The sequence below is a fragment of the Nelumbo lutea genome, chromosome 4 (assembly GCF_056320005.1).
Source record: "Nelumbo lutea isolate HS-2025 chromosome 4, American lotus-T2T, whole genome shotgun sequence".
Lineage (NCBI taxonomy): Eukaryota > Viridiplantae > Streptophyta > Magnoliopsida > Proteales > Nelumbonaceae > Nelumbo > Nelumbo lutea.
This window is the reverse complement of record NC_142687.1, coordinates 52,542,387-52,568,498: the sequence shown is the minus strand read 5'-3', so window position 1 is coordinate 52,568,498 and position 26,112 is coordinate 52,542,387. Positions and strand designations below refer to the sequence as shown.

The 26,112-nt window shown below is 46.3% G+C and overlaps 51 non-coding genes and 3 pseudogenes across 51 annotated transcripts; all 54 read left to right on the top strand.

Moving 5' to 3' along the window:
• Positions 1-345: 345 nt before the first annotated feature.
• Positions 346-464, top strand: LOC148859289 (5S ribosomal RNA). The gene has a single exon (XR_016098321.1). It is a non-coding gene; the product is annotated as a 5S ribosomal RNA (ribosomal RNA).
• Positions 465-823: 359 nt separating this feature from the next.
• On the top strand, positions 824-942 carry LOC148859288 (5S ribosomal RNA). Its single transcript, XR_016098320.1, has one exon. It is a non-coding gene; the product is annotated as a 5S ribosomal RNA (ribosomal RNA).
• A 359-nt stretch (positions 943-1,301) lies between these two features.
• LOC148859287 (5S ribosomal RNA) lies at positions 1,302-1,420 on the top strand. The gene has a single exon (XR_016098317.1). It is a non-coding gene; the product is annotated as a 5S ribosomal RNA (ribosomal RNA).
• Positions 1,421-1,779: 359 nt separating this feature from the next.
• LOC148859286 (5S ribosomal RNA) lies at positions 1,780-1,898 on the top strand. The gene has a single exon (XR_016098316.1). It is a non-coding gene; the product is annotated as a 5S ribosomal RNA (ribosomal RNA).
• A 359-nt stretch (positions 1,899-2,257) lies between these two features.
• On the top strand, positions 2,258-2,376 carry LOC148859285 (5S ribosomal RNA). The gene has a single exon (XR_016098315.1). It is a non-coding gene; the product is annotated as a 5S ribosomal RNA (ribosomal RNA).
• Positions 2,377-2,735: 359 nt separating this feature from the next.
• On the top strand, positions 2,736-2,854 carry LOC148859284 (5S ribosomal RNA). Its single transcript, XR_016098314.1, has one exon. It is a non-coding gene; the product is annotated as a 5S ribosomal RNA (ribosomal RNA).
• A 359-nt stretch (positions 2,855-3,213) lies between these two features.
• Positions 3,214-3,332, top strand: LOC148859283 (5S ribosomal RNA; annotated as a pseudogene).
• Positions 3,333-3,690: 358 nt separating this feature from the next.
• Positions 3,691-3,809, top strand: LOC148859282 (5S ribosomal RNA). The gene has a single exon (XR_016097570.1). It is a non-coding gene; the product is annotated as a 5S ribosomal RNA (ribosomal RNA).
• Positions 3,810-4,168: 359 nt separating this feature from the next.
• On the top strand, positions 4,169-4,287 carry LOC148859281 (5S ribosomal RNA). Its single transcript, XR_016098088.1, has one exon. It is a non-coding gene; the product is annotated as a 5S ribosomal RNA (ribosomal RNA).
• Positions 4,288-4,646: 359 nt separating this feature from the next.
• Positions 4,647-4,765, top strand: LOC148859280 (5S ribosomal RNA). The gene has a single exon (XR_016096859.1). It is a non-coding gene; the product is annotated as a 5S ribosomal RNA (ribosomal RNA).
• A 359-nt stretch (positions 4,766-5,124) lies between these two features.
• On the top strand, positions 5,125-5,243 carry LOC148859279 (5S ribosomal RNA). Its single transcript, XR_016098313.1, has one exon. It is a non-coding gene; the product is annotated as a 5S ribosomal RNA (ribosomal RNA).
• A 359-nt stretch (positions 5,244-5,602) lies between these two features.
• On the top strand, positions 5,603-5,721 carry LOC148859278 (5S ribosomal RNA). The gene has a single exon (XR_016098312.1). It is a non-coding gene; the product is annotated as a 5S ribosomal RNA (ribosomal RNA).
• A 359-nt stretch (positions 5,722-6,080) lies between these two features.
• LOC148859277 (5S ribosomal RNA) lies at positions 6,081-6,199 on the top strand (annotated as a pseudogene).
• Positions 6,200-6,558: 359 nt separating this feature from the next.
• On the top strand, positions 6,559-6,677 carry LOC148859276 (5S ribosomal RNA). Its single transcript, XR_016098087.1, has one exon. It is a non-coding gene; the product is annotated as a 5S ribosomal RNA (ribosomal RNA).
• A 359-nt stretch (positions 6,678-7,036) lies between these two features.
• Positions 7,037-7,155, top strand: LOC148859275 (5S ribosomal RNA). Its single transcript, XR_016096858.1, has one exon. It is a non-coding gene; the product is annotated as a 5S ribosomal RNA (ribosomal RNA).
• A 359-nt stretch (positions 7,156-7,514) lies between these two features.
• Positions 7,515-7,633, top strand: LOC148859274 (5S ribosomal RNA). Its single transcript, XR_016098311.1, has one exon. It is a non-coding gene; the product is annotated as a 5S ribosomal RNA (ribosomal RNA).
• A 359-nt stretch (positions 7,634-7,992) lies between these two features.
• Positions 7,993-8,111, top strand: LOC148859273 (5S ribosomal RNA). The gene has a single exon (XR_016098310.1). It is a non-coding gene; the product is annotated as a 5S ribosomal RNA (ribosomal RNA).
• A 359-nt stretch (positions 8,112-8,470) lies between these two features.
• Positions 8,471-8,589, top strand: LOC148859272 (5S ribosomal RNA). Its single transcript, XR_016095846.1, has one exon. It is a non-coding gene; the product is annotated as a 5S ribosomal RNA (ribosomal RNA).
• Positions 8,590-8,948: 359 nt separating this feature from the next.
• LOC148859271 (5S ribosomal RNA) lies at positions 8,949-9,067 on the top strand. The gene has a single exon (XR_016098309.1). It is a non-coding gene; the product is annotated as a 5S ribosomal RNA (ribosomal RNA).
• Positions 9,068-9,426: 359 nt separating this feature from the next.
• On the top strand, positions 9,427-9,545 carry LOC148859270 (5S ribosomal RNA). Its single transcript, XR_016096242.1, has one exon. It is a non-coding gene; the product is annotated as a 5S ribosomal RNA (ribosomal RNA).
• A 359-nt stretch (positions 9,546-9,904) lies between these two features.
• Positions 9,905-10,023, top strand: LOC148859269 (5S ribosomal RNA). Its single transcript, XR_016098308.1, has one exon. It is a non-coding gene; the product is annotated as a 5S ribosomal RNA (ribosomal RNA).
• A 359-nt stretch (positions 10,024-10,382) lies between these two features.
• On the top strand, positions 10,383-10,501 carry LOC148859268 (5S ribosomal RNA). Its single transcript, XR_016098306.1, has one exon. It is a non-coding gene; the product is annotated as a 5S ribosomal RNA (ribosomal RNA).
• A 359-nt stretch (positions 10,502-10,860) lies between these two features.
• On the top strand, positions 10,861-10,979 carry LOC148859267 (5S ribosomal RNA). Its single transcript, XR_016098304.1, has one exon. It is a non-coding gene; the product is annotated as a 5S ribosomal RNA (ribosomal RNA).
• Positions 10,980-11,338: 359 nt separating this feature from the next.
• LOC148859266 (5S ribosomal RNA) lies at positions 11,339-11,457 on the top strand. Its single transcript, XR_016098302.1, has one exon. It is a non-coding gene; the product is annotated as a 5S ribosomal RNA (ribosomal RNA).
• A 359-nt stretch (positions 11,458-11,816) lies between these two features.
• LOC148859265 (5S ribosomal RNA) lies at positions 11,817-11,935 on the top strand. The gene has a single exon (XR_016098058.1). It is a non-coding gene; the product is annotated as a 5S ribosomal RNA (ribosomal RNA).
• Positions 11,936-12,294: 359 nt separating this feature from the next.
• Positions 12,295-12,413, top strand: LOC148859264 (5S ribosomal RNA). Its single transcript, XR_016098300.1, has one exon. It is a non-coding gene; the product is annotated as a 5S ribosomal RNA (ribosomal RNA).
• A 359-nt stretch (positions 12,414-12,772) lies between these two features.
• Positions 12,773-12,891, top strand: LOC148859263 (5S ribosomal RNA). Its single transcript, XR_016098298.1, has one exon. It is a non-coding gene; the product is annotated as a 5S ribosomal RNA (ribosomal RNA).
• A 359-nt stretch (positions 12,892-13,250) lies between these two features.
• Positions 13,251-13,369, top strand: LOC148859262 (5S ribosomal RNA). The gene has a single exon (XR_016098296.1). It is a non-coding gene; the product is annotated as a 5S ribosomal RNA (ribosomal RNA).
• A 359-nt stretch (positions 13,370-13,728) lies between these two features.
• Positions 13,729-13,847, top strand: LOC148859261 (5S ribosomal RNA). The gene has a single exon (XR_016098295.1). It is a non-coding gene; the product is annotated as a 5S ribosomal RNA (ribosomal RNA).
• Positions 13,848-14,206: 359 nt separating this feature from the next.
• Positions 14,207-14,325, top strand: LOC148859260 (5S ribosomal RNA). The gene has a single exon (XR_016098294.1). It is a non-coding gene; the product is annotated as a 5S ribosomal RNA (ribosomal RNA).
• A 359-nt stretch (positions 14,326-14,684) lies between these two features.
• On the top strand, positions 14,685-14,803 carry LOC148859259 (5S ribosomal RNA). The gene has a single exon (XR_016097569.1). It is a non-coding gene; the product is annotated as a 5S ribosomal RNA (ribosomal RNA).
• Positions 14,804-15,162: 359 nt separating this feature from the next.
• On the top strand, positions 15,163-15,281 carry LOC148859258 (5S ribosomal RNA). Its single transcript, XR_016097568.1, has one exon. It is a non-coding gene; the product is annotated as a 5S ribosomal RNA (ribosomal RNA).
• Positions 15,282-15,640: 359 nt separating this feature from the next.
• LOC148859257 (5S ribosomal RNA) lies at positions 15,641-15,759 on the top strand. Its single transcript, XR_016098293.1, has one exon. It is a non-coding gene; the product is annotated as a 5S ribosomal RNA (ribosomal RNA).
• Positions 15,760-16,118: 359 nt separating this feature from the next.
• On the top strand, positions 16,119-16,237 carry LOC148859256 (5S ribosomal RNA). Its single transcript, XR_016095905.1, has one exon. It is a non-coding gene; the product is annotated as a 5S ribosomal RNA (ribosomal RNA).
• A 359-nt stretch (positions 16,238-16,596) lies between these two features.
• Positions 16,597-16,715, top strand: LOC148859255 (5S ribosomal RNA; annotated as a pseudogene).
• A 359-nt stretch (positions 16,716-17,074) lies between these two features.
• LOC148859254 (5S ribosomal RNA) lies at positions 17,075-17,193 on the top strand. The gene has a single exon (XR_016098292.1). It is a non-coding gene; the product is annotated as a 5S ribosomal RNA (ribosomal RNA).
• A 359-nt stretch (positions 17,194-17,552) lies between these two features.
• Positions 17,553-17,671, top strand: LOC148859253 (5S ribosomal RNA). The gene has a single exon (XR_016098290.1). It is a non-coding gene; the product is annotated as a 5S ribosomal RNA (ribosomal RNA).
• A 359-nt stretch (positions 17,672-18,030) lies between these two features.
• Positions 18,031-18,149, top strand: LOC148859252 (5S ribosomal RNA). The gene has a single exon (XR_016095845.1). It is a non-coding gene; the product is annotated as a 5S ribosomal RNA (ribosomal RNA).
• A 359-nt stretch (positions 18,150-18,508) lies between these two features.
• Positions 18,509-18,627, top strand: LOC148859251 (5S ribosomal RNA). The gene has a single exon (XR_016098289.1). It is a non-coding gene; the product is annotated as a 5S ribosomal RNA (ribosomal RNA).
• Positions 18,628-18,986: 359 nt separating this feature from the next.
• On the top strand, positions 18,987-19,105 carry LOC148859250 (5S ribosomal RNA). Its single transcript, XR_016098288.1, has one exon. It is a non-coding gene; the product is annotated as a 5S ribosomal RNA (ribosomal RNA).
• Positions 19,106-19,464: 359 nt separating this feature from the next.
• On the top strand, positions 19,465-19,583 carry LOC148859249 (5S ribosomal RNA). Its single transcript, XR_016095738.1, has one exon. It is a non-coding gene; the product is annotated as a 5S ribosomal RNA (ribosomal RNA).
• Positions 19,584-19,942: 359 nt separating this feature from the next.
• On the top strand, positions 19,943-20,061 carry LOC148859248 (5S ribosomal RNA). The gene has a single exon (XR_016098056.1). It is a non-coding gene; the product is annotated as a 5S ribosomal RNA (ribosomal RNA).
• Positions 20,062-20,419: 358 nt separating this feature from the next.
• LOC148859247 (5S ribosomal RNA) lies at positions 20,420-20,538 on the top strand. The gene has a single exon (XR_016097567.1). It is a non-coding gene; the product is annotated as a 5S ribosomal RNA (ribosomal RNA).
• A 359-nt stretch (positions 20,539-20,897) lies between these two features.
• LOC148859246 (5S ribosomal RNA) lies at positions 20,898-21,016 on the top strand. The gene has a single exon (XR_016097565.1). It is a non-coding gene; the product is annotated as a 5S ribosomal RNA (ribosomal RNA).
• A 359-nt stretch (positions 21,017-21,375) lies between these two features.
• Positions 21,376-21,494, top strand: LOC148859245 (5S ribosomal RNA). Its single transcript, XR_016097564.1, has one exon. It is a non-coding gene; the product is annotated as a 5S ribosomal RNA (ribosomal RNA).
• A 359-nt stretch (positions 21,495-21,853) lies between these two features.
• Positions 21,854-21,972, top strand: LOC148859244 (5S ribosomal RNA). The gene has a single exon (XR_016098287.1). It is a non-coding gene; the product is annotated as a 5S ribosomal RNA (ribosomal RNA).
• Positions 21,973-22,331: 359 nt separating this feature from the next.
• Positions 22,332-22,450, top strand: LOC148859243 (5S ribosomal RNA). The gene has a single exon (XR_016098286.1). It is a non-coding gene; the product is annotated as a 5S ribosomal RNA (ribosomal RNA).
• A 359-nt stretch (positions 22,451-22,809) lies between these two features.
• LOC148859242 (5S ribosomal RNA) lies at positions 22,810-22,928 on the top strand. The gene has a single exon (XR_016098285.1). It is a non-coding gene; the product is annotated as a 5S ribosomal RNA (ribosomal RNA).
• A 359-nt stretch (positions 22,929-23,287) lies between these two features.
• On the top strand, positions 23,288-23,406 carry LOC148859241 (5S ribosomal RNA). The gene has a single exon (XR_016096368.1). It is a non-coding gene; the product is annotated as a 5S ribosomal RNA (ribosomal RNA).
• Positions 23,407-23,765: 359 nt separating this feature from the next.
• Positions 23,766-23,884, top strand: LOC148859240 (5S ribosomal RNA). Its single transcript, XR_016095727.1, has one exon. It is a non-coding gene; the product is annotated as a 5S ribosomal RNA (ribosomal RNA).
• Positions 23,885-24,243: 359 nt separating this feature from the next.
• Positions 24,244-24,362, top strand: LOC148859239 (5S ribosomal RNA). The gene has a single exon (XR_016096006.1). It is a non-coding gene; the product is annotated as a 5S ribosomal RNA (ribosomal RNA).
• Positions 24,363-24,721: 359 nt separating this feature from the next.
• On the top strand, positions 24,722-24,840 carry LOC148859238 (5S ribosomal RNA). Its single transcript, XR_016096367.1, has one exon. It is a non-coding gene; the product is annotated as a 5S ribosomal RNA (ribosomal RNA).
• Positions 24,841-25,199: 359 nt separating this feature from the next.
• Positions 25,200-25,318, top strand: LOC148859237 (5S ribosomal RNA). The gene has a single exon (XR_016096366.1). It is a non-coding gene; the product is annotated as a 5S ribosomal RNA (ribosomal RNA).
• A 359-nt stretch (positions 25,319-25,677) lies between these two features.
• LOC148859236 (5S ribosomal RNA) lies at positions 25,678-25,796 on the top strand. Its single transcript, XR_016098284.1, has one exon. It is a non-coding gene; the product is annotated as a 5S ribosomal RNA (ribosomal RNA).
• Positions 25,797-26,112: the final 316 nt, after the last annotated feature.

Below are 26,112 nucleotides of genomic sequence, written 5' to 3'. Positions count from 1 at the left end.
TTTATTTTTGATATACTATTTGCAAATTCCATATGTCGTTTCGGCGAGACAACTGGAAACAACGTGCCGGATATTCGGACCATTTGCGGAACGACTGTCATTACTGAATGGGAACGGTGCAAAACCGGGCTTTTGGCATTCGTCGTGCATTGTGGGCCCCGCGATATTACTACATTTATCCGGGGATGCGGCAGATCTAGAAAGGAATAACTCCGCTCACCTGGGAGCTTGTGCACGGTAACCAAGGGAGGAAAGTTGCATATACCGTTTTTTCAAATCTGAAAGAATTAACGGAGGGGAGCAAGATAATGAGTGCATAAAGATTAAAACGAACAAGAAGCAAACGGGTGCGATCATACCAGCACTAATGCACCGGATCCCATCAGAACTCCGAAGTTAAGCGTGCTTGGGCGAGAGTAGTACTAGGATGGGTGACCTCCTGGGAAGTCCTCGTGTTGCACCCCAATTTTATTAATATTTTATTTTTGATATACTATTTGCAAATTCCATATGTCGTTTCGGCGAGACAACTGGAAACAACGTGCCGGATACTCGGACCATTTTCGGAACGACCGTCATTACTGAATGGGAACGGTGCAAAACCGGGCTTTTGGCATTCGTCGTGCATTGTGGGCCCCGCGATATTACTACATTTATCCGGGGATGCGGCAGATCTAGAAAGGAATAACTCCGCTCACCTGGGAGCTTGTGCACGGTTACCAAGGGAGGAAAGTTGCATATACCGTTTTTTCAAATCTGAAAGAATTAACGGAGGGGAGCAAGATAATGAGTGCATAAAGATTAAAACGAACAAGAAGCAAACGGGTGCGATCATACCAGCACTAATGCACCGGATCCCATCAGAACTCCGAAGTTAAGCGTGCTTGGGCGAGAGTAGTACTAGGATGGGTGACCTCCTGGGAAGTCCTCGTGTTGCACCCCAATTTTATTAATATTTTATTTTTGATATACTATTTGCAAATTCCATATGTCGTTTCGGCGAGACAACTGGAAACAACGTGCCGGATACTCGGACCATTTGCGGAACGACCGTCATTACTGAATGGGAACGGTGCAAAACCGGGCTTTTGGCATTCGTCGTGCATTGTGGGCCCCGCGATATTACTACATTTATCCGGGGATGCGGCAGATCTAGAAAGGAATAACTCCGCTCACCTGGGAGCTTGTGCACGGTCACCAAGGGAGGAAAGTTGCATACACCGTTTTTTCAAAACTGAAAGAATTAACGGAGGTGAGCAAGATAATGAGTGCATAAAGATTAAAGCGAACAAGAAGCAAACGGGTGCGATCATACCAGCACTAATGCACCGGATCCCATCAGAACTCCGAAGTTAAGCGTGCTTGGGCGAGAGTAGTACTAGGATGGGTGACCTCCTGGGAAGTCCTCGTGTTGCACCCCAATTTTATTAATATTTTATTTTTGATATACTATTTGCAAATTCCATATGTCGTTTCGGCGAGACAACTGGAAACAACGTGCCGGATACTCGCACCATTTGCGGAACGACCGTCATTACTGAATGGGAACGGTGCAAAACCGGGCTTTTGGCATTCGTCGTGCATTGTGGGCCCCGCGATATTACTACATTTATCCGGGGATGCGGCAGATCTAGAAAGGAATAACTCCGCTCACCTGGGAGCTTGTGCACGGTAACCAAGGGAGGAAAGTTGCATATACCGTTTTTTCAAATCTGAAAGAATTAACGGAGGGGAGCAAGATAATGAGTGCATAAAGATTAAAACGAACAAGAAGCAAACGGGTGCGATCATACCAGCACTAATGCACCGGATCCCATCAGAACTCCGAAGTTAAGCGTGCTTGGGCGAGAGTAGTACTAGGATGGGTGACCTCCTGGGAAGTCCTCGTGTTGCACCCCAATTTTATTAATATTTTATTTTTGATATACTATTTGCAAATTCCATATGTCGTTTCGGCGAGACAACTGGAAACAACGTGCCGGATACTCGGACCATTTTCGGAACGACCGTCATTACTGAATGGGAACGGTGCAAAACCGGGCTTTTGGCATTCGTCGTGCATTGTGGGCCCCGCGATATTACTACATTTATCCGGGGATGCGGCAGATCTAGAAAGGAATAACTCCGCTCACCTGGGAGCTTGTGCACGGTTACCAAGGGAGGAAAGTTGCATATACCGTTTTTTCAAATCTGAAAGAATTAACGGAGGGGAGCAAGATAATGAGTGCATAAAGATTAAAACGAACAAGAAGCAAACGGGTGCGATCATACCAGCACTAATGCACCGGATCCCATCAGAACTCCGAAGTTAAGCGTGCTTGGGCGAGAGTAGTACTAGGATGGGTGACCTCCTGGGAAGTCCTCGTGTTGCACCCCAATTTTATTAATATTTTATTTTTGATATACTATTTGCAAATTCCATATGTCGTTTCGGCGAGACAACTGGAAACAACGTGCCGGATACTCGGACCATTTGCGGAACGACCGTCATTACTGAATGGGAACGGTGCAAAACCGGGCTTTTGGCATTCGTCGTGCATTGTGGGCCCCGCGATATTACTACATTTATCCGGGGATGCGGCAGATCTAGAAAGGAATAACTCCGCTCACCTGGGAGCTTGTGCACGGTCACCAAGGGAGGAAAGTTGCATACACCGTTTTTTCAAAACTGAAAGAATTAACGGAGGTGAGCAAGATAATGAGTGCATAAAGATTAAAGCGAACAAGAAGCAAACGGGTGCGATCATACCAGCACTAATGCACCGGATCCCATCAGAACTCCGAAGTTAAGCGTGCTTGGGCGAGAGTAGTACTAGGATGGGTGACCTCCTGGGAAGTCCTCGTGTTGCACCCCAATTTTATTAATATTTTATTTTTGATATACTATTTGCAAATTCCATATGTCGTTTCGGCGAGACAACTGGAAACAACGTGCCGGATACTCGCACCATTTGCGGAACGACCGTCATTACTGAATGGGAACGGTGCAAAACCGGGCTTTTGGCATTCGTCGTGCATTGTGGGCCCCGCGATATTACTACATTTATCCGGGGATGCGGCAGATCTAGAAAGGAATAACTCCGCTCACCTGGGAGCTTGTGCACGGTAACCAAGGGAGGAAAGTTGCATATACCGTTTTTTCAAATCTGAAAGAATTAACGGAGGGGAGCAAGATAATGAGTGCATAAAGATTAAAACGAACAAGAAGCAAACGGGTGCGATCATACCAGCACTAATGCACCGGATCCCATCAGAACTCCGAAGTTAAGCGTGCTTGGGCGAGAGTAGTATTAGGATGGATGACCTCCTGGGAAGTCCTCTTGTTTCACCCCAATTTTATTAATATTTTATTTTTGATATACTATTTGCAAATTCCATATGTCGTTTCGGCGAGACAACTGGAAACAACGTGCCGGATACTCGGACCATTTGCGGAACGACCGTCATTACTGAATGGGAACGGTGCAAAACCGGGCTTTTGGCATTCGTCGTGCATTGTGGGCCCCGCGATATTACTACATTTATCCGGGGATGCGGCAGATCTAGAAAGGAATAACTCCGCTCACCTGGGAGCTTGTGCACGGTAACCAAGGGAGGAAAGTTTTATACACCGTTTTTTCAAATCTGAAAGAATTAACGGAGGGGATTAAGATAATGAGTGCATAAAGATTAAAGCGAACAGAAGCAAACGGGTGCTATCATACCAGCACTAATGCACCGTATCCCATCAGAACTCCGAAGTTAAGCGTGCTTGGGCGAGAGTAGTACTAGGATGGGTGACCTCCTGGGAAGTCCTCGTGTTGCACCCCAATTTTATTAATATTTTATTTTTGATATACTATTTGCAAATTCCATATGTCGTTTCGGCGAGACAACTGGAAACAACGTGCCGGATACTCGGACCATTTGCGGAACGACCGTCATTACTGAATGGGAACGGTGCAAAACCGGGCTTTTGGCATTCGTCGTGCATTGTGGGCCCCGCGATATTCCTACATTTATCCGGGGATGCGGCAGATCTAGAAAGGAATAACTCCGCTCACCTGGGAGCTTGTGCATGGTAACCAAGGGAGGAAAGTTTTATACACCGTTTTTTCAAATCTGAAAGAATTAACGGAGGGGAGCAAGATAATGAGTGCATAAAGATTAAAGCGAACAAGAAGCAAACGGGTGCTATCATACCAGCACTAATGCACCGTATCCCATCAGAACTCCGAAGTTAAGCGTGCTTGGGTGAGAGTAGTACTAGGATGGGTGACCTCCTGGGAAGTCCTCGTGTTGCACCCCAATTTTATTAATATTTTATTTTTGATATATTATTTGCAAATTCCATATGTCGTTTCGGCGAGACAACTGGAAACAACGTGCCGGATACTCGGACCATTTGCGGAACGACCGTCATTACTGAATGGGAACGGTGCAAAACCGGGCTTTTGGCATTCGTCGTGCATTGTGGGCCCCGCGATATTACTACATTTATCCGGGGATGCGGCAGATCTAGAAAGGAATAACTCCGCTCACCTGGGAGCTTGTGCACGGTAACCAAGGGAGGAAAGTTGCATATACCGTTTTTTCAAATCTGAAAGAATTAACGGAGGGGAGCAAGATAATGAGTGCATAAAGATTAAAACGAACAAGAAGCAAACGGGTGCGATCATACCAGCACTAATGCACCGGATCCCATCAGAACTCCGAAGTTAAGCGTGCTTGGGCGAGAGTAGTGTTAGGATGGGTGACCTCCTGGGAAGTCCTCGTGTTGCACCCCAATTTTATTAATATTTTATTTTTGATATACTATTTGCAAATTCCATATGTCGTTTCGGCGAGACAACTGGAAACAACGTGCCGGATACTCGCACCATTTGCGGAACGACCGTCATTACTGAATGGGAACGGTGCAAAACCGGGCTTTTGGCATTCGTCGTGCATTGTGGGCCCCGCGATATTACTACATTTATACGGGGATGCGGCAGATCTAGAAAGGAATAACTCCGCTCACCTGGGAGCTTGTGCACGGTCACCAAGGGAGGAAAGTTGCATACACCGTTTTTTCAAATCTGAAAGAATTAACGGAGGGGAGCAAGATAATGAGTGCATAAAGATTAAAGCGAACAAGAAGCAAACGGGTGCGATCATACCAGCACTAATGCACCGGATCCCATCAGAACTCCGAAGTTAAGCGTGCTTGGGCGAGAGTAGTACTAGGATGGGTGACCTCCTGGGAAGTCCTCGTGTTGCACCCCAATTTTATTAATATTTTATTTTTGATATACTATTTGCAAATTCCATATGTCGTTTCGGCGAGACAACTGGAAACAACGTGCCGGATACTCGGACCATTTGCGGAACGACCGTCAATACTGAATGGGAACGGTGCAAAACCGGGCTTTTGGCATTCGTCGTGCATTGTGGGCCCCGCGATATTACTACATTTATCCGGGGATGCGGCAGATCTAGAAAGGAATAACTCCGCTCACCTGGGAGCTTGTGCACGGTCACCAAGGGAGGAAAGTTGCATACACCGTTTTTTCAAAACTGAAAGAATTAACGGAGGTGAGCAAGATAATGAGTGCATAAAGATTAAAGCGAACAAGAAGCAAACGGGTGCGATCATACCAGCACTAATGCACCGGATCCCATCAGAACTCCGAAGTTAAGCGTGCTTGGGCGAGAGTAGTACTAGGATGGGTGACCTCCTGGGAAGTCCTCGTGTTGCACCCCAATTTTATTAATATTTTATTTTTGATATACTATTTGCAAATTCCATATGTCGTTTCGGCGAGACAACTGGAAACAACGTGCCGGATACTCGCACCATTTGCGGAACGACCGTCATTACTGAATGGGAACGGTGCAAAACCGGGCTTTTGGCATTCGTCGTGCATTGTGGGCCCCGCGATATTACTACATTTATCCGGGGATGCGGCAGATCTAGAAAGGAATAACTCCGCTCACCTGGGAGCTTGTGCACGGTAACCAAGGGAGGAAAGTTGCATATACCGTTTTTTCAAATCTGAAAGAATTAACGGAGGGGAGCAAGATAATGAGTGCATAAAGATTAAAACGAACAAGAAGCAAACGGGTGCGATCATACCAGCACTAATGCACCGGATCCCATCAGAACTCCGAAGTTAAGCGTGCTTGGGCGAGAGTAGTATTAGGATGGATGACCTCCTGGGAAGTCCTCTTGTTTCACCCCAATTTTATTAATATTTTATTTTTGATATACTATTTGCAAATTCCATATGTCGTTTCGGCGAGACAACTGGAAACAACGTGCCGGATACTCGGACCATTTGCGGAACGACCGTCATTACTGAATGGGAACGGTGCAAAACCGGGCTTTTGGCATTCGTCGTGCATTGTGGGCCCCGCGATATTCCTACATTTATCCGGGGATGCGGCAGATCTAGAAAGGAATAACTCCGCTCACCTGGGAGCTTGTGCATGGTAACCAAGGGAGGAAAGTTTTATACACCGTTTTTTCAAATCTGAAAGAATTAACGGAGGGGAGCAAGATAATGAGTGCATAAAGATTAAAGCGAACAAGAAGCAAACGGGTGCTATCATACCAGCACTAATGCACCGTATCCCATCAGAACTCCGAAGTTAAGCGTGCTTGGGTGAGAGTAGTACTAGGATGGGTGACCTCCTGGGAAGTCCTCGTGTTGCACCCCAATTTTATTAATATTTTATTTTTGATATACTATTTGCAAATTCCATATGTCGTTTCGGCGAGACAACTGGAAACAACGTGCCGGATACTCGGACCATTTGCGGAACGACCGTCATTACTGAATGGGAACGGTGCAAAACCGGGCTTTTGGCATTCGTCGTGCATTGTGGGCCCCGCGATATTACTACATTTATCCGGGGATGCGGCAGATCTAGAAAGGAATAACTCCGCTCACCTGGGAGCTTGTGCACGGTCACCAAGGGAGGAAAGTTGCATATACCGTTTTTTCAAATCTGAAAGAATTAACGGAGGGGAGCAAGATAATGAGTGCATAAAGATTAAAACGAACAAGAAGCAAACGGGTGCGATCATACCAGCACTAATGCACCGGATCCCATCAGAACTCCGAAGTTAAGCGTGCTTGGGCGAGAGTAGTGTTAGGATGGGTGACCTCCTGGGAAGTCCTCGTGTTGCACCCCAATTTTATTAATATTTTATTTTTGATATACTATTTGCAAATTCCATATGTCGTTTCGGCGAGACAACTGGAAACAACGTGCCGGATACTCGCACCATTTGCGGAACGACCGTCATTACTGAATGGGAACGGTGCAAAACCGGGCTTTTGGCATTCGTCGTGCATTGTGGGCCCCGCGATATTACTACATTTATACGGGGATGCGGCAGATCTAGAAAGGAATAACTCCGCTCACCTGGGAGCTTGTGCACGGTCACCAAGGGAGGAAAGTTGCATACACCGTTTTTTCAAATCTGAAAGAATTAACGGAGGGGAGCAAGATAATGAGTGCATAAAGATTAAAGCGAACAAGAAGCAAACGGGTGCGATCATACCAGCACTAATGCACCGGATCCCATCAGAACTCCGAAGTTAAGCGTGCTTGGGCGAGAGTAGTACTAGGATGGGTGACCTCCTGGGAAGTCCTCGTGTTGCACCCCAATTTTATTAATATTTTATTTTTGATATACTATTTGCAAATTCCATATGTCGTTTCGGCGAGACAACTGGAAACAACGTGCCGGATACTCGGACCATTTGCGGAACGACCGTCATTACTGAATGGGAACGGTGCAAAACCGGGCTTTTGGCATTCGTCGTGCATTGTGGGCCCCGCGATATTACTACATTTATCCGGGGATGCGGCAGATCTAGAAAGGAATAACTCCGCTCACCTGGGAGCTTGTGCACGGTAACCAAGGGAGGAAAGTTGCATATACCGTTTTTTCAAATCTGAAAGAATTAACGGAGGGGAGAAAGATAATGAGTGCATAAAGATTAAAACGAACAAGAAGCAAACGGGTGCGATCATACCAGCACTAATGCACCGGATCCCATCAGAACTCCGAAGTTAAGCGTGCTTGGGCGAGAGTAGTACTAGGATGGGTGACCTCCTGGGAAGTCCTCGTGTTGCACCCCAACTTTATTAATATTTTATTTTTGATATACTATTTGCAAATTCCATATGTCGTTTCGGCGAGACAACTGGAAACAACGTGCCGGATACTCGGACCATTTGCGGAACATCCGTCATTACTGAATGGGAACGGTGCAAAACCGGGCTTTTGGCATTCGTCGTGCATTGTGGGCCCCGCGATATTACTACATTTATCCGGGGATGCGGCAGATCTAGAAAGGAATAACTCCGCTCACCTGGGAGCTTGTGCACGGTCACCAAGGGAGGAAAGTTGCATATACCGTTTTTTCAAATCTGAAAGAATTAACGGAGGGGAGCAAGATAATGAGTGCATAAAGATTAAAACGAACAAGAAGCAAACGGGTGCGATCATACCAGCACTAATGCACCGGATCCCATCAGAACTCCGAAGTTAAGCGTGCTTGGGCGAGAGTAGTATTAGGATGGGTGACCTCCTGGGAAGTCCTCGTGTTGCACCCCAATTTTATTAATATTTTATTTTTGATATACTATTTGCAAATTCCATATGTCGTTTCGGCGAGACAACTGGAAACAACGTGCCGGATACTCGGACCATTTGCGGAACGACCGTCATTACTGAATGGGAACGGTGCAAAACCGGGCTTTTGGCATTCGTCGTGCATTGTGGGCCCCGCGATATTACTACATTTATCCGGGGATGCGGCAGATCTAGAAAGGAATAACTCCGCTCACCTGGGAGCTTGTGCACGGTCACCAAGGGAGGAAAGTTGCATACACCGTTTTTTCAAATCTGAAAGAATTAACGGAGGTGAGCAAGATAATGAGTGCATAAAGATTAAAGCGAACAAGAAGCAAACGGGTGCGATCATACCAGCACTAATGCACCGGATCCCATCAGAACTCCGAAGTTAAGCGTGCTTGGGCGAGAGTAGTACTAGGATGGGTGACCTCCTGGGAAGTCCTCGTGTTGCACCCCAATTTTATTAATATTTTATTTTTGATATACTATTTGCAAATTCCATATGTCGTTTCGGCGAGACAACTGGAAACAACGTGCCGGATACTCGCACCATTTGCGGAACGACCGTCATTACTGAATGGGAACGGTGCAAAACCGGGCTTTTGGCATTCGTCGTGCATTGTGGGCCCCGCGATATTACTACATTTATCCGGGGATGCGGCAGATCTAGAAAGGAATAACTCCGCTCACCTGGGAGCTTGTGCACGGTAACCAAGGGAGGAAAGTTGCATATACCGTTTTTTCAAATCTGAAAGAATTAACGGAGGGGAGCAAGATAATGAGTGCATAAAGATTAAAACGAACAAGAAGCAAACGGGTGTGATCATACCAGCACTAATGCACCGGATCCCATCAGAACTCCGAAGTTAAGCGTGCTTGGGCGAGAGTAGTACTAGGATGGGTGACCTCCTGGGAAGTCCTCGTGTTGCTCCCCAATTTTATTAATATTTTATTTTTGATATACTATTTGCAAATTCCATATGTCGTTTCGGCGAGACAACTGGAAACAACGTGCCGGATACTCGGACCATTTGCGGAACGACCGTCATTACTGAATGGGAACGGTGCAAAACCGGGCTTTTGGCATTCGTCGTGCATTGTGGGCCCCGCGATATTACTACATTTATCCGGGGATGCGGCAGATCTAGAAAGGAATAACTCCGCTCACCTGGGAGCTTGTGCACGGTTACCAAGGGAGGAAAGTTGCATACACCGTTTTTTCAAATCTGAAAGAATTAACGGAGGGGAGCAAGATAATGAGTGCATAAAGATTAAAGCGAACAAGAAGCAAACGGGTGCGATCATACCAGCACTAATGCACCGGATCCCATCAGAACTCCGAAGTTAAGCGTGCTTGGGCGAGAGTAGTACTAGGATGGGTGACCTCCTGGGAAGTCCTCGTGTTGCACCCCAATTTTATTAATATTTTATTTTTGATATACTATTTGCAAATTCCATATGTCGTTTCGGCGAGACAACTGGAAACAACGTGCCGGATACTCGGACCATTTGCGGAACGACCGTCATTACTGAATGGGAACCGTGCAAAACCGGGCTTTTGGCATTCGTCGTGCATTGTGGGCCCCGCGATATTACTACATTTATCCGGGGATGCGGCAGATCTAGAAAGGAATAACTCCGCTCACCTGGGAGCTTGTGCACGGTCACCAAGGGAGGAAAGTTGCATACACCGTTTTTTCAAATCTGAAAGAATTAACGGAGGGGAGCAAGATAATGAGTGCATAAAGATTAAAGCGAACAAGAAGCAAACGGGTGCGATCATACCAGCACTAATGCACCGGATCCCATCAGAACTCCGAAGTTAAGCGTGCTTGGGCGAGAGTAGTACTAGGATGGGTGACCTCCTGGGAAGTCCTCGTGTTGCACCCCAATTTTATTAATATTTTATTTTTGATATACTATTTGCAAATTCCATATGTCGTTTCGGCGAGACAACTGGAAACAACGTGCCGGATACTCGGACCATTTGCGGAACGACCGTCATTACTGAATGGGAACGGTGCAAAACCGGGCTTTTGGCATTCGTCGTGCATTGTGGGCCCCGCGATATTACTACATTTATCCGGGGATGCGGCAGATCTAGAAAGGAATAACTCCGCTCACCTGGGAGCTTGTGCACGGTAACCAAGGGAGGAAAGTTGCATATACCGTTTTTTCAAATCTGAAAGAATTAACGGAGGGGAGCAAGATAATGAGTGCATAAAGATTAAAACGAACAAGAAGCAAACGGGTGCGATCATACCAGCACTAATGCACCGGATCCCATCAGAACTCCGAAGTTAAGCGTGCTTGGGCGAGAGTAGTACTAGGATGGGTGACCTCCTGGGAAGTCCTCGTGTTGCACCCCAATTTTATTAATATTTTATTTTTGATATACTATTTGCAAATTCCATATGTCGTTTCGGCGAGACAACTGGAAACAACGTGCCGGATACTCGGACCATTTGCGGAACGACCGTCATTACTGAATGGGAACGGTGCAAAACCGGGCTTTTGGCATTCGTCGTGCATTGTGGGCCCCGCGATATTACTACATTTATCCGGGGATGCGGCAGATCTAGAAAGGAATAACTCCGCTCACCTGGGAGCTTGTGCACGGTAACCAAGGGAGGAAAGTTGCATATACCGTTTTTTCAAATCTGAAAGAATTAACGGAGGGGAGCAAGATAATGAGTGCATAAAGATTAAAACGAACAAGAAGCAAACGGGTGCGATCATACCAGCACTAATGCACCGGATCCCATCAGAACTCCGAAGTTAAGCGTGCTTGGGCGAGAGTAGTACTAGGATGGGTGACCTCCTGGGAAGTCCTCGTGTTGCACCCCAACTTTATTAATATTTTATTTTTGATATACTATTTGCAAATTCCATATGTCGTTTCGGCGAGACAACTGGAAACAACGTGCCGGATACTCGGACCATTTGCGGAACGTCCGTCATTACTGAATGGGAACGGTGCAAAACCGGGCTTTTGGCATTCGTCGTGCATTGTGGGCCCCGCGATATTACTACATTTATCCGGGGATGCGGCAGATCTAGAAAGGAATAACTCCGCTCACCTGGGAGCTTGTGCACGGTAACCAAGGGAGGAAAGTTGCATATACCGTTTTTTCAAATCTGAAAGAATTAACGGAGGGGAGCAAGATAATGAGTGCATAAAGATTAAAACGAACAAGAAGAAAACGGGTGCGATCATACCAGCACTAATGCACCGGATCCCATCAGAACTCCGAAGTTAAGCGTGCTTGGGCGAGAGTAGTATTAGGATGGGTGACCTCCTGGGAAGTCCTCTTGTTTCACCCCAATTTTATTAATATTTTATTTTTGATATACTATTTGCAAATTCCATATGTCGTTTCGGCGAGACAACTGGAAACAACGTGCCGGATACTCGGACCATTTGCGGAACGACTGTCATTACTGAATGGGAACGGTGCAAAACCGGGCTTTTGGCATTCGTCGTGCATTGTGGGCCCCGCGATATTACTACATTTATCCGGGGATGCGGCAGATCTAGAAAGGAATAACTCCGCTCACCTGGGAGGTTGTGCACGGTAACCAAGGGAGGAAAGTTGCATATACCGTTTTTTCAAATCTGAAAGAATTAACGGAGGGGAGCAAGATAATGAGTGCATAAAGATTAAAACGAACAAGAAGCAAACGGGTGCGATCATACCAGCACTAATGCACCGGATCCCATCAGAACTCCGAAGTTAAGCGTGCTTGGGCGAGAGTAGTACTAGGATGGGTGACCTCCTGGGAAGTCCTCGTGTTGCACCCCAATTTTATTAATATTTTATTTTTGATATACTATTTGCAAATTCCATATGTCGTTTCGGCGAGACAACTGGAAACAACGTGCCGGATACTCGGACCATTTGCGGAACGACCGTCATTACTGAATGGGAACGGTGCAAAACCGGGCTTTTGGCATTCGTCGTGCATTGTGGGCCCCGCGATATTACTACATTTATCCGGGGATGCGGCAGATCTAGAAAGGAATAACTCCGCTCACCTGGGAGCTTGTGCACGGTTACCAAGGGAGGAAAGTTGCATACACCGTTTTTTCAAATATGAAAGAATTAACGGAGGGGAGCAAGATAATGAGTGCATAAAGATTAAAGCGAACAAGAAGCAAACGGGTGCGATCATACCAGCACTAATGCACCGGATCCCATCAGAACTCCGAAGTTAAGCGTGCTTGGGCGAGAGTAGTACTAGGATGGGTGACCTCCTGGGAAGTCCTCGTGTTGCACCCCAATTTTATTAATATTTTATTTTTGATATACTATTTGCAAATTCCATATGTCGTTTCGGCGAGACAACTGGAAACAACGTGCCGGATACTCGGACCATTTGCGGAACGACCGTCATTACTGAATGGGAACGGTGCAAAACCGGGCTTTTGGCATTCGTCGTGCATTGTGGGCCCTGCGATATTACTACATTTATCCGGGGATGCGGCAGATCTAGAAAGGAATAACTCCGCTCACCTGGGAGCTTGTGCACGGTAACCAAGGGAGGAAAGTTGCATATACCGTTTTTTCAAATCTGAAAGAATTAACGGAGGGGAGCAAGATAATGAGTGCATAAAGATTAAAACGAACAAGAAGCAAACGGGTGCGATCATACCAGCACTAATGCACCGGATCCCATCAGAACTCCGAAGTTAAGCGTGCTTGGGCGAGAGTAGTACTAGGATGGGTGACCTCCTGGGAAGTCCTCGTGTTGCACCCCAATTTTATTAATATTTTATTTTTGATATACTATTTGCAAATTCCATATGTCGTTTCGGCGAGACAACTGGAAACAACGTGCCGGATACTCGGACCATTTGCGGAACGACCGTCATTACTGAATGGGAACGGTGCAAAACCGGGCTTTTGGCATTCGTCGTGCATTGTGGGCCCCGCGATATTACTACATTTATCCGGGGATGCGGCAGATCTAGAAAGGAATAACTCCGCTCACCTGGGAGCTTGTGCACGGTCACCAAGGGAGGAAAGTTGCATACACCGTTTTTTCAAAACTGAAAGAATTAACGGAGGGGAGCAAGATAATGAGTGCATAAAGATTAAAGCGAACCAGAAGCAAACGGGTGCGATCATACCAGCACTAATGCACCGGATCCCATCAGAACTCCGAAGTTAAGCGTGCTTGGGCGAGAGTAGTACTAGGATGGGTGACCTCCTGGGAAGTCCTCGTGTTGCACCCCAATTTTATTAATATTTTATTTTTGATATACTATTTGCAAATTCCATATGTCGTTTCGGCGAGACAACTGGAAACAACGTGCCGGATACTCGCACCATTTGCGGAACGACCGTCAATACTGAATGGGAACGGTGCAAAACCGGGCTTTTGGCATTCGTCGTGCATTGTGGGCCCCGCGATATTACTACATTTATCCGGGGATGCGGCAGATCTAGAAAGGAATAACTCCGCTCACCTCGGAGCTTGTGCACGGTAACCAAGGGAGGAAAGTTGCATATACCGTTTTTTCAAATCTGAAAGAATTAACGGAGGGGAGCAAGATAATGAGTGCATAAAGATTAAAACGAACAAGAAGCAAACGGGTGCGATCATACCAGCACTAATGCACCGGATCCCATCAGAACTCCGAAGTTAAGCGTGCTTGGGCGAGAGTAGTACTAGGATGGGTGACCTCCTGGGAAGTCCTCGTGTTGCACCCCAACTTTATTAATATTTTATTTTTGATATACTATTTGCAAATTCCATATGTCGTTTCGGCGAGACAACTGGAAACAACGTGCCGGATACTCGGACCATTTGCGGAACGACCGTCATTACTGAATGGGAACGGTGCAAAACCGGGCTTTTGGCATTCGTCGTGCATTGTGGGCCCCGCGATATTACTACATTTATCCGGGGATGCGGCAGATCTAGAAAGGAATAACTCCGCTCACCTGGGAGCTTGTGCACGGTAACCAAGGGAGGAAAGTTTTATACACCGTTTTTTCAAATCTGAAAGAATTAACGGAGGGGATTAAGATAATGAGTGCATAAAGATTAAAGCGAACAAGAAGCAAACGGGTGCTATCATACCAGCACTAATGCACCGTATCCCATCAGAACTCCGAAGTTAAGCGTGCTTGGGCGAGAGTAGTACTAGGATGGGTGACCTCCTGGGAAGTCCTCGTGTTGCACCCCAATTTTATTAATATTTTATTTTTGATATACTATTTGCAAATTCCATATGTCGTTTCGGCGAGACAACTGGAAACAACGTGCTGGATACTCGGACCATTTGCGGAACGACTGTCATTACTGAATGGGAACGGTGCAAAACCAGGCTTTTGGCATTCGTCGTGCATTGTGGGCCCCGCGATATTACTACATTTATCCGGGGATGCGGCAGATCTAGAAAGGAATAACTCCGCTCACCTGGGAGCTTGTGCACGGTTACCAAGGGAGGAAAGTTGCATACACCGTTTTTTCAAATCTGAAAGAATTAACGGAGGGGAGCAAGATAATGAGTGCATAAAGATTAAAGCGAACAAGAAGCAAACGGGTGCTATCATACCAGCACTAATGCACCGTATCCCATCAGAACTCCGAAGTTAAGCGTGCTTGGGCGAGAGTAGTACTAGGATGGGTGACCTCCTGGGAAGTCCTCGTGTTGCACCCCAATTTTATTAATATTTTATTTTTGATATACTATTTGCAAATTCCATATGTCGTTTCGGCGAGACAACTGGAAACAACGTGCCGGATACTCGGACCATTTGCGGAACGACCGTCATTACTGAATGGGAACGGTGCAAAACCGGGCTTTTGGCATTCGTCGTGCATTGTGGGCCCCGCGATATTACTACATTTATCCGGGGATGCGGCAGATCTAGAAAGGAATAACTCCGCTCACCTGGGAGCTTGTGCACGGTAACCAAGGGAGGAAAGTTGCATATACCGTTTTTTCAAATCTGAAAGAATTAACGGAGGGGAGCAAGATAATGGTTGCATAAAGATTAAAACGAACAAGAAGCAAACGGGTGCGATCATACCAGCACTAATGCACCGGATCCCATCAGAACTCCGAAGTTAAGCGTGCTTGGGCGAGAGTAGTACTAGGATGGGTGACCTCCTGGGAAGTCCTCGTGTTGCACCCCAACTTTATTAATATTTTATTTTTGATATACTATTTGCAAATTCCATATGTCGTTTCGGCGAGACAACTGGAAACAACGTGCCGGATACTCGGACCATTTGCGCAACGACCGTCATTACTGAATGGGAACGGTGCAAAACCGGGCTTTTGGCATTCGTCGTGCATTGTGGGCCCCGCGATATTACTACATTTATCCGGGGATGCGGCAGATCTAGAAAGGAATAACTCCGCTCACCTGGGAGCTTGTGCACGGTAACCAAGGGAGGAAAGTTGCATATACCGTTTTTTCAAATCTGAAAGAATTAACGGAGGGGAGCAAGATAATGAGTGCATAAAGATTAAAACGAACAAGAAGCAAACGTGTGCGATCATACCAGCACTAATGCACCGGATCCCATCAGAACTCCGAAGTTAAGCGTGCTTGGGCGAGAGTAGTACTAGGATGGGTGACCTCCTGGGAAGTCCTCGTGTTGCACCCCAACTTTATTAATATTTTATTTTTGATATACTATTTGCAAATTCCATATGTCGTTTCGGCGAGACAACTGGAAACAACGTGCCGGATACTCGGACCATTTGCGGAACGACCGTCATTACTGAATGGGAACGGTGCAAAACCGGGCTTTTGGCATTCGTCGTGCATTGTGGGCCCCGCGATATTACTACATTTATCCGGGGATGCGGCAGATCTAGAAAGGAATAACTCCGCTCACCTGGGAGCTTGTGCACGGTAACCAAGGGAGGAAAGTTTTATACACCGTTTTTTCAAATCTGAAAGAATTAACGGAGGGGAGCAAGATAATGAGTGCATAAAGATTAAAGCGAACAAGAAGCAAACGGGTGCTATCATACCAGCACTAATGCACCGTATCCCATCAGAACTCCGAAGTTAAGCGTGCTTGGGCGAGAGTAGTACTAGGATGGGTGACCTCCTGGGAAGTCCTCTTGTTTCACCCCAATTTTATTAATATTTTATTTTTGATATACTATTTGCAAATTCCATATGTCGTTTCGGCGAGACAACTGGAAACAACGTGCCGGATACTCGCACCATTTGCGGAACGACCGTCATTACTGAATGGGAACGGTGCAAAACCGGGCTTTTGGCATTCGTCGTGCATTGTGGGCCCCGCGATATTACTACATTTATCCGGGGATGCGGCAGATCTAGAAAGGAATAACTCCGCTCACCTGGGAGCTTGTGCACGGTCACCAAGGGAGGAAAGTTGCATACACCGTTTTTTCAAATCTGAAAGAATTAACGGAGGGGAGCAAGATAATGAGTGCATAAAGATTAAAGCGAACAAGAAGCAAACGGGTGCGATCATACCAGCACTAATGCACCGGATCCCATCAGAACTCCGAAGTTAAGCGTGCTTGGGCGAGAGTAGTACTAGGATGGGTGACCTCCTGGGAAGTCCTCGTGTTGCACCCCAATTTTATTAATATTTTATTTTTGATATACTATTTGCAAATTCCATATGTCGTTTCGGCGAGACAACTGGAAACAACGTGCCGGATACTCGGACCATTTGCGGAACGACCGTCATTACTGAATGGGAACGGTGCAAAACCGGGCTTTTGGCATTCGTCGTGCATTGTGGGCCCCGCGATATTACTACATTTATCCGGGGATGCGGCAGATCTAGAAAGGAATAACTCCGCTCACCTGGGAGCTTGTGCACGGTAACCAAGGGAGGAAAGTTGCATATACCGTTTTTTCAAATCTGAAAGAATTAACGGAGGGGAGCAAGATAATGAGTGCATAAAGATTAAAACGAACAAGAAGCAAACGGGTGCGATCATACCAGCACTAATGCACCGGATCCCATCAGAACTCCGAAGTTAAGCGTGCTTGGGCGAGAGTAGTACTAGGATGGGTGACCTCCTGGGAAGTCCTCGTGTTGCACCCCAACTTTATTAATATTTTATTTTTGATATACTATTTGCAAATTCCATATGTCGTTTCGGCGAGACAACTGGAAACAACGTGCCGGATACTCGGACCATTTGCGGAACGTCCGTCATTACTGAATGGGAACGGTGCAAAACCGGGCTTTTGGCATTCGTCGTGCATTGTGGGCCCCGCGATATTACTACATTTATCCGGGGATGCGGCAGATCTAGAAAGGAATAACTCCGCTCACCTGGGAGCTTGTGCACGGTAACCAAGGGAGGAAAGTTGCATATACCGTTTTTTCAAATCTGAAAGAATTAACGGAGGGGAGCAAGATAATGAGTGCATAAAGATTAAAACGAACAAGAAGCAAACGGGTGCGATCATACCAGCACTAATGCACCGGATCCCATCAGAACTCCGAAGTTAAGCGTGCTTGGGCGAGAGTAGTATTAGGATGGGTGACCTCCTGGGAAGTCCTCGTGTTGCACCCCAATTTTATTAATATTTTATTTTTGATATACTATTTGCAAATTCCATATGTCGTTTCGGCGAGACAACTGGAAACAACGTGCCGGATACTCGGACCATTTGCGGAACGACCGTCATTACTGAATGGGAACGGTGCAAAACCGGGCTTTTGGCATTCGTCGTGCATTGTGGGCCCCGCGATATTACTACATTTATCCGGGGATGCGGCAGATCTAGAAAGGAATAACTCCGCTCACCTGGGAGCTTGTGCACGGTAACCAAGGGAGGAAAGTTGCATATACCATTTTTTCAAATCTGAAAGAATTAACGGAGGGGAGCAAGATAATGAGTGCATAAAGATTAAAACGAACAAGAAGCAAACGGGTGCGATCATACCAGCACTAATGCACCGGATCCCATCAGAACTCCGAAGTTAAGCGTGCTTGGGCGAGAGTAGTACTAGGATGGGTGACCTCCTGGGAAGTCCTCGTGTTGCACCCCAATTTTATTAATATTTTATTTTTGATATACTATTTGCAAATTCCATATGTCGTTTCGGCGAGACAACTGGAAACAACGTGCCGGATACTCGGACCATTTTCGGAACGACCGTCATTACTGAATGGGAACGGTGCAAAACCGGGCTTTTGGCATTCGTCGTGCATTGTGGGCCCCGCGATATTACTACATTTATCCGGGGATGCGGCAGATCTAGAAAGGAATAACTCCGCTCACCTGGGAGCTTGTGCACGGTAACCAAGGGAGGAAAGTTGCATATACCGTTTTTTCAAATCTGAAAGAATTAACGGAGGGGAGCAAGATAATGAGTGCATAAAGATTAAAACGAACAAGAAGCAAACGGGTGCGATCATACCAGCACTAATGCACCGGATCCCATCAGAACTCCGAAGTTAAGCGTGCTTGGGCGAGAGTAGTACTAGGATGGGTGACCTCCTGGGAAGTCCTCGTGTTGCACCCCAATTTTATTAATATTTTATTTTTGATATACTATTTGCAAATTCCATATGTCGTTTCGGCGAGACAACTGGAAACAACGTGCCGGATACTCGGACCATTTGCGGAACGACCGTCATTACTGAATGGGAACGGTGCAAAACCTGGCTTTTGGCATTCGTCGTGCATTGTGGGCCCCGCGATATTACTACATTTATCCGGGGATGCGGCAGATCTAGAAAGGAATAACTCCGCTCACCTGGGAGCTTGTGCACGGTCACCAAGGGAGGAAAGTTGCATACACCGTTTTTTCAAAACTGAAAGAATTAACGGAGGTGAGCAAGATAATGAGTGCATAAAGATTAAAGCGAACAAGAAGCAAACGGGTGCGATCATACCAGCACTAATGCACCGGATCCCATCGGAACTCCGAAGTTAAGCGTGCTTGGGCGAGAGTAGTACTAGGATGGGTGACCTCCTGGGAAGTCCTCGTGTTGCACCCCAATTTTATTAATATTTTATTTTTGATATACTATTTGCAAATTCCATATGTCGTTTCGGCGAGACAACTGGAAACAACGTGCCGGATACTCGCACCATTTGCGGAACGACCGTCATTACTGAATGGGAACGGTGCAAAACCGGGCTTTTGGCATTCGTCGTGCATTGTGGGCCCCGCGATATTACTACATTTATCCGGGGATGCGGCAGATCTAGAAAGGAATAACTCCGCTCACCTGGGAGCTTGTGCACGGTAACCAAGGGAGGAAAGTTGCATATACCGTTTTTTCAAATCTGAAAGAATTAACGGAGGGGAGCAAGATAATGAGTGCATAAAGATTAAAACGAACAAGAAGCAAACGGGTGCGATCATACCAGCACTAATGCACCGGATCCCATCAGAACTCCGAAGTTAAGCGTGCTTGGGCGAGAGTAGTATTAGGATGGGTGACCTCCTGGGAAGTCCTCTTGTTTCACCCCAATTTTATTAATATTTTATTTTTGATATACTATTTGCAAATTCCATATGTCGTTTCGGCGAGACAACTGGAAACAACGTGCCGGATACTCGGACCATTTGCGGAACGACCGTCATTACTGAATGGGAACGGTGCAAAACCGGGCTTTTGGCATTCGTCGTGCATTGTGGGCCCCGCGATATTACTACATTTATCCGGGGATGCGGCAGATCTAGAAAGGAATAACTCCGCTCACCTGGGAGCTTGTGCACGGTAACCAAGGGAGGAAAGTTTTATACACCGTTTTTTCAAATCTGAAAGAATTAACGGAGGGGATTAAGATAATGAGTGCATAAAGATTAAAGCGAACAGAAGCAAACGGGTGCTATCATACCAGCACTAATGCACCGTATCCCATCAGAACTCCGAAGTTAAGCGTGCTTGGGCGAGAGTAGTACTAGGATGGGTGACCTCCTGGGAAGTCCTCGTGTTGCACCCCAATTTTATTAATATTTTATTTTTGATATACTATTTGCAAATTCCATTTGTCGTTTCGGCGAGACAACTGGAAACAACGTGCCGGATACTCGGACCATTTGCGGAACGACCGTCATTACTGAATGGGAACGGTGCAAAACCGGGCTTTTGGCATTCGTCGTGCATTGTGGGCCCCGCGATATTCCTACATTTATCCGGGGATGCGGCAGATCTAGAAAGGAATAACTCCGCTCACCTGGGAGCTTGTGCATGGTAACCAAGGGAGGAAAGTTTTATACACCGTTTTTTCTAATCTGAAAGAATTAACGGAGGGGAGCAAGATAATGAGTGCATAAAGATTAAAGCGAACAAGAAGCAAACGGGTGCTATCATACCAGCACTAATGCACCGTATCCCATCAGAACTCCGAAGTTAAGCGTGCTTGGGCGAGAGTAGTACTAGGATGGGTGACCTCCTGGGAAGTCCTCGTGTTGCACCCCAATTTTATTAATATTTTATTTTTGATATACTATTTGCAAATTCCATATGTCGTTTCGGCGAGACAACTGGAAACAACGTGCCGGATACTCGGACCATTTGCGGAACGACCGTCATTACTGAATGGGAACGGTGCAAAACCGGGCTTTTGGCATTCGTCGTGCATTGTGGGCCCCGCGTTATTCCTACATTTATCCGGGGATGCGGCAGATCTAGAAAGGAATAACTCCGCTCACCTGGGAGCTTGTGCATGGTAACCAAGGGAGGAAAGTTTTATACACCGTTTTTTCTAATCTGAAAGAATTAACGGAGGGGAGCAAGATAATGAGTGCATAAAGATTAAAGCGAACAAGAAGCAAACGGGTGCTATCATACCAGCACTAATGCACCGTATCCCATCAGAACTCCGAAGTTAAGCGTGCTTGGGCGAGAGTAGTACTAGGATGGGTGACCTCCTGGGAAGTCCTCGTGTTGCACCCCAATTTTATTAATATTTTATTTTTGATATACTATTTGCAAATTCCATATGTCGTTTCGGCGAGACAACTGGAAACAACGTGCCGGATACTCGGACCATTTGCGGAACGACCGTCAATACTGAATGGGAACGGTGCAAAACCGTGCTTTTGGCATTCGTCGTGCATTGTGGGCCCCGCGATATTACTACATTTATCCGGGGATGCGGCAGATCTAGAAAGGAATAACTCCGCTCACCTGGGAGCTTGTGCACGGTAACCAAGGGAGGAAAGTTGCATATACCGTTTTTTCAAATCTGAAAGAATTAACGGAGGGGAGCAAGATAATGAGTGCATAAAGATTAAAACGAACAAGAAACAAACGGGTGCGATCATACCAGCACTAATGCACCGGATCCCATCAGAACTCCGAAGTTAAGCGTGCTTGGGCGAGAGTAGTACTAGGATGGGTGACCTCCTGGGAAGTCCTCGTGTTGCACCCCAACTTTATTAATATTTTATTTTTGATATACTATTTGCAAATTAAATATGTCGTTTCGGCGAGACAACTGGAAACAACGTGCCGGATACTCGGACCATTTGCGGAACGACCGTCATTACTGAATGGGAACGGTGCAAAACCGGGCTTTTGGCATTCGTCGTGCATTGTGGGCCCCGCGATATTACTACATTTATCCGGCGATGCGGCAGATCTAGAAAGGAATAACTCCGCTCACCTGGGAGCTTGTGCACGGTAACCAAGGGAGGAAAGTTGCATATACCGTTTTTTCAAATCTGAAAGAATTAACGGAGGGGAGCAAGATAATGAGTGCATAAAGATTAAAACGAACTAGAAGCAAACGGGTGCGATCATACCAGCACTAATGCACCGGATCCCATCAGAACTCCGAAGTTAAGCGTGCTTGGGCGAGAGTAGTACTAGGATGGGTGACCTCCTGGGAAGTCCTCGTGTTGCACCCCAATTTTATTAATATTTTATTTTTGATATACTATTTGCAAATTCCATATGTCGTTTCGGCGAGACAACTGGAAACAACGTGCCGGATACTCGGACCATTTGCGGAACGACCGTCATTACTGAATGGGAACGGTGCAAAACCGGGCTTTTGGCATTCGTCGTGCATTGTGGGCCCCGCGATATTACTACATTTATCCGGGGATGCGGCAGATCTAGAAAGGAATAACTCCGCTCACCTGGGAGCTTGTGCACGGTCACCAAGGGAGGAAAGTTGTATACACCGTTTTTTCAAATCTGAAAGAATTAACGGAGGGGAGCAAGATAATGAGTGCATAAAGATTAAAGCGAACAAGAAGCAAACGGGTGCGATCATACCAGCACTAATGCACCGGATCCCATCAGAACTCCGAAGTTAAGCGTGCTTGGGCGAGAGTAGTACTAGGATGGGTGACCTCCTGGGAAGTCCTCGTGTTGCACCCCAATTTTATTAATATTTTATTTTTGATATACTATTTGCAAATTCCATATGTCGTTTCGGCGAGACAACTGGAAACAACGTGCCGGATACTCGGACCATTTTCGGAACGACCGTCATTACTGAATGGGAACGGTGCAAAACCGGGCTTTTGGCATTCGCCGTGCATTGTGGGCCCCGCGGTATTACTACATTTATCCGGGGATGCGGCAGATCTAGAAAGGAATAACTCCGCTCACCTGGGAGCTTGTGCACGGTTACCAAGGGAGGAAAGTTGCATACACCATTTTTTCAAGTCTGAAAGAATTAATGGAGGGGAGCAAGATAGTGAGTGCATAAAGATTAAAGCGAACAAGAAGAAAACGGGTGCGATCATACCAGCACTAATGCACCGGATCCCATCAGAACTCCGAAATTAAGCGTGCTTGGGCGAGAGTAGTACTAGGATGGGTGACCTCCTGGGAAGTCCTCGTGTTGCACCCCAATTTTATTAATATTTTATTTTTGATATACTATTTGCAAATTCCATATGTCGTTTCGGCGAGACAACTGGAAACAACGTGCCGGATACTCGGACCATTTGCGGAACGACCGTCATTACTGAATGGGAATGGTGCAAAACCGGGCTTTTGGCATTCGTCGTGCATTGTGGGCCCCGTGATATTACTACATTTATCCGGGGATGCGGCAGATCTAGAAAGGAATAACTCCGCTCACCTGGGAGCTTGTGCACGGTAACCAAGGGAGGAAAGTTGCATATACCGTTTTTTCAAATCTGAAAGAATTAACGGAGGGGAGCAAGATAATGAGTGCATAAAGATTAAAACGAACAAGAAGCAAACGGGTGCGATCATACCAGCACTAATGCACCGGATCCCATCAGAACTCCGAAGTTAAGTGTGCTTGGGCGAGAGTAGTACTAGGATGGGTGACCTCCTGGGAAGTCCTCGTGTTGCACCCCAATTTTATTAATATTTTATTTTTGATATACTATTTGCAAATTCCATATGTCGTTTCGGCGAGACAACTGGAAACAACGTGTCGGATACTCGGACCATTTGCGGAACGACCGTCATTACTGAATGGGAACGGTGCAAAACCGGGCTTTTGGCATTCGTCGTGCATTGTGGGCCCCGCGATATTACTACATTTATCCGGGGATGCGGCAGATCTAGAAAGGAATAACTCCGCTCACCTGGGAGCTTGTGCACGGTCACCAAGGGAAGAAAGTTGTATACACCGTTTTTTCAAATCTGAAAGAATTAACGGAGGGGAGCAAGATAATGAGTGCATAAAGATTAAGGCGAACAAGAAGCAAATAGGTGCGATCATACCAGCACTAATGCACCGGATCCCATCAGAACTCCGAAGTTAAGCGTGCTTGGGCGAGAGTAGTACTAGGATGGGTGACCTCCTGGGAAGTCCTCGTGTTGCACCCCAATTTTATTAATATTTTATTTTTGATATAATATTTGCAAATTCCATATGTCGTTTCGGCGAGACAACAGGAAACAACGTGCCGGATACTCGGACCATTTGCGGAACGACTGTCATTACTGAATGGGAACGGTGCAAAACCGGGCTTTTGGCATTCGTCGTGCATTGTGGGCCCCGCGATATTACTACATTTATCCGGGGATGCGGCAGATCTAGAAAGGAATAACTCCGCTCACCTGGGAGCTTGTGCACGGTTACCAAGGGAGGAAAGTTGCATACACCATTTTTTCAAGTCTGAAAGAATTAATGGAGGGGAGCAAGATAGTGAGTGCATAAAGATTAAAGCGAACAAGAAGAAAACGGGTGCGATCATACCAGCACTAATGCACCGGATCCCATCAGAACTCCGAAATTAAGCGTGCTTGGGCGAGAGTAGTACTAGGATGGGTGACCTCCTGGGAAGTCCTCGTGTTGCACCCCAATTTTATTAATATTTTATTTTTGATATACTATTTGCAAATTCCATATGTCGTTTCGGCGAGACAACTGGAAACAACGTGCCGGATACTCGGACCATTTTCGGAACGACCGTCATTACTGAATGGGAACGGTGCAAAACCGGGCTTTTGGCATTCGTCGTGCATTGTGGGCCCCGCGATATTACTACATTTATCCGGGGATGCGGCAGATCTAGAAAGGAATAACTCCGCTCACCTGGGAGCTTGTGCACGGTTACCAAGGGAGGAAAGTTGCATACACCGTTTTTTCAAGTCTGAAAGAATTAATGGAGGGGAGCAAGATAGTGAGTGCATAAAGATTAAAGCGAACAAGAAGAAAACGGGTGCGATCATACCAGCACTAATGCACCGGATCCCATCAGAACTCCGAAATTAAGCGTGCTTGGGCGAGAGTAGTACTAGGATGGGTGACCTCCTGGGAAGTCCTCGTGTTGCACCCCAATTTTATTAATATTTTATTTTTGATATACTATTTGCAAATTCCATATGTCGTTTCGGCGAGACAACTGGAAACAACGTGCCGGATACTCGGACCATTTGCGGAACGACCGTCATTACTGAATGGGAATGGTGCAAAACCGGGCTTTTGGCATTCATCGTGCATTGTGGGCCCCGTGATATTACTACATTTATCCGGGGATGCGGCAGATCTAGAAAGGAATAACTCCGCTCACCTGGGAGCTTGTGCACGGTAACCAAGGGAGGAAAGTTGCATATACCGTTTTTTCAAATCTGAAAGAATTAACGGAGGGGAGCAAGATAATGAGTGCATAAAGATTAAAACGAACAAGAAGCAAACGGGTGCGATCATACCAGCACTAATGCACCGGATCCCATCAGAACTCCGAAGTTAAGCGTGCTTGGGCGAGAGTAGTACTAGGATGGGTGACCTCCTGGGAAGTCCTCGTGTTGCACCCCAATTTTATTAATATTTTATTTTTGATATACTATTTGCAAATTCCATATGTCGTTTCGGCGAGACAACTGGAAACAACGTGCCGGATACTCGGACCATTTGCGGAACGACCGTCATTACTGAATGGGAACGGTGCAAAACCGGGCTTTTGGCATTCGTCGTGCATTGTGGGCCCCGCGATATTACTACATTTATCCGGGGATGCGGCAGATCTAGAAAGGAATAACTCCGCTCACCTGGGAGCTTGTGCACGGTCACCAAGGGAGGAAAGTTGTATACACCGTTTTTTCAAATCTGAAAGAATTAACGGAGGGGAGC